The sequence below is a fragment of the Rutidosis leptorrhynchoides genome, chromosome 9 (genome assembly GCF_046630445.1).
Source record: "Rutidosis leptorrhynchoides isolate AG116_Rl617_1_P2 chromosome 9, CSIRO_AGI_Rlap_v1, whole genome shotgun sequence".
NCBI lineage: Eukaryota > Viridiplantae > Streptophyta > Magnoliopsida > Asterales > Asteraceae > Rutidosis > Rutidosis leptorrhynchoides.
Window position 1 is genome coordinate 362,893,787 of NC_092341.1, and position 3,155 is coordinate 362,896,941.

The 3,155-nt window shown below is 33.4% G+C and overlaps 1 long non-coding RNA gene across 1 annotated transcript; it reads left to right on the plus strand.

Moving 5' to 3' along the window:
• The first annotated feature begins 490 nt into the window (after window positions 1-490).
• On the plus strand, window positions 491-2,308 carry LOC139866889 (uncharacterized). The gene is made up of 3 exons (XR_011765666.1): window positions 491-1,015; window positions 1,154-1,966; window positions 2,097-2,308. It is a non-coding gene; the product is annotated as an uncharacterized lncRNA (long non-coding RNA).
• Window positions 2,309-3,155: the final 847 nt, after the last annotated feature.

The window sequence follows — 3,155 nt, forward strand, 5'->3', positions numbered from 1 at the left end:
TACTATTTAATATTTAATTTTTCACACACTCAACCCCCTAACTTTCATTAAAATACAAATCGAACCCCCCATTTTATACATATATTCTAAAATATTATTTATCCCATCACTAACACTAAAAATATTGAATAATAACACTCAGCACGCTACTACTGTGCTACTTTTTTTTTGTCTCAAACGATAAAAAAACAAATTTCATAAAAGAAACAACCCTTCAATGATACCAAAAGATGTCGAAAAATATTCTTTTTTACAAAATAGATCAACTAACTTAAAAAAAAAACTCGAACGCTAAAAGAAGCAACTTTCACAAAGGAACAACCCTTCAATGTTAGATGTCGAATTTTTTTTTTTTTTACAAAATAGATCAACACTTTTTTTAACTCGCATTCAAAACGGAGCCCGGGCGCGAAGCGACTGCTACACAACTAGTTTTCTCTAATACTCATCCACCAATTGGTTTTTCCCCATTTTTCCTCCATTACCCTTCTTCAATCGTTTGCTTCTAATAATCAAACCGATCACCAACACTTTCGTCATTATCGTGACTCCTCCTCTGCTCCTGACCCATTTTTCGTCTCTGTTAGTCGTGATTTGCGATTCATGTACTAAACGAGGGTTAGGGTTTTAGTTTTCAATTTCAACACAGAGAGACGAGGCAATCACATACGCAATCGTGGAGTGAGGGTTGTTTCATCACAGTGCATGCGCCGTCTCCTGGTTCTTCTCCGTGTTGTTCATCTTCACCAGCACCGCAGCCTTCTGCTACGACAACGTTCCCGCCGCATATTCCGAATCATTAATTACGTCATTAGGTTTTTAAATAATTTTTGGTGTCTTTTTCAGCGTAAAAGATCTTCTAGGGTTAGCTATTTTTATGAGGGTTTAGATCGAGCGTCATCAAGTCGGAATCATGTAGTTATCTTAGTTTATTTTTTATTTATAAAAAATTTCCAATATTTTGTTTTGTTTTTGTGGCTTTTTTCGTTTCAAGTTTCGGCAACGATTCTTGATAGTAAGTTTTATTTTACTATTCTCTGGATTACTATTTTGCTTTAACGCCTATGTTGTAATCCGTAGTGGTTTTTTTTTCAAAATCTGATGTGGTCTTTTGTTTTTAGTTTTTTGGCTTTCGTGACTTCTTTTGTTTCAGGTTTGAGCAAGGACTCTTATTTGTAAGTTTTATTTTTCTATTCTATGGATAATTATTTGCTTTAACGCATCGGTTTTGTTTGACCTTTTAAGGTTAGTTGTCATACTTGGACTTTTTTCTTTAATCTAATAGTGTTGTATTAAGTTTCTCTAACTATTAGTAATATATAGTGGTTTATTAGGGGCTGGTGGTGTATTTTGCTGACTAGATTGACCTTTGAATGAGTAGGTGTTTCAACATCTATTTAGGTGAAGTAGTGAGTCTTCAAGGTGAATATGAATCTGTAGTAACGACCACATATATATATTATATGCAGTAACAACTTCGTTGAGCTTAGTTTCTGGGATGACGAGGTGACTGATTCCAACGTAGATACATATGACCGGCTCGATAGGCCCACGCTATGATAGTTGGTCCTGTTGGGTGAGACATTATAAAGGTAAACTTTATATAACAAAACTTGGAGCTCGGAATATATCAACAAACTAGATGCATAGGTAGCATTCTTTGTGCTTCTCTTATTTGGTACAACGCTGAAGTGATCAAAGAGAGTGACAACAAGCTTCAATTCCTCACAGGAAGTGACTCATAATGTTTTGTAATTTTGTTTCTCGGAATTTTATGTATACAACACTTATATAGGTACGTAGAATGTGAAGAAATCATGATAGGCTGACCGTCACAACTTTAACTTTAGGAGCCTCACGATATTAAGCTTCCAAAGGAGTTTGAAGAGATCCAATACAAATCCATAGAAGACTCCGAAGAGCATCACTTCCTGAACTATGGGAAAACGATAATTACGTAGTTAATGTTAGTTTATCTTTTTATATATCAGGAGCAATAAGTAGTGATTTTTATGTTTGAAAAAGCTTATTTTTCTTAATAAGAGGTTACAATGATCTTTATTTTTTCACTGAAGGAAATTGTATTTGAAGTTCAGCTATTTAGGCTAGCTCACGGATTGATCAGTTCTTAAAGAAACCAACCGCAGCAGCAAAGTGAAAGAGGGACTACTTACAGGCATCACATCACATTATACAGTTATGATGTTAAAGTACTTGTAGAGCATTTTGGTGTTAAAATAGTAGTAAAACATGAGCAGCTTATAAACAATGCTATGTATAGTTTTGCTATCACAGCTGCAGCTATCATAACTTGAGATATATATATATATATATATATATATATATATATATATATATATATATATATATATAGTTTGGTTTTGTAGTAAATTTAATTTGGTATATTTAATGCATTTTGTATTTGGCGGGTGTTATTTGAAATATTTGAGATTTTAATTTATTTGGCGCTAGAAATTATTTGGCGATATTTGGCAGGTATTGTTTAAAATATTTGAGTTTAACCATGGTTAACATATACTAGAACACGTCTAATTGCAACTAACGGAACACCTTTAATTGCAACTAACGGAACACGTCTAATTGCAACCAACGGAACACGTCTAATTGTAAATAACGGAACACGTCTAAAAGACATAACGGAACAGCCTAATCTAACGATTTGACAACACGTCTACTTGAGAGTTTTTAGAGCAGTTCCTTGAACCGCACTATATGTCACCACTCAATTGAAGCCGTCACATGTAGACGTGTTGTTCAACACGTCTAAAAAGGATTTTCCACACGTTTAATTGTGCCGGAATGTAGTAGTGATAATAATTTTACTCCATTTTCGAAGTCTACGTAAGTCTTACACGGGAGTTGTTTTCTTTAATGGATTAAATGTTTTCTTTAATGGATTAAATGCAATACATTTCCGCCCTAATTATATTGTTATTGTTATTCTATATCATTCGAGTACATGTCAACTACTATTTATTACATTATTTTATTAATTTTAATTGTTATCATTTTTTTGAAGGCAAAACACATTATATTAAAAATAGAAATAGTACAATGGAGCATAGAGATATATGCTTAGCTACAAGCTAGCAACAGACTACCGAGAGAGGCTCAAAACAAACAAGAAAGAAAAG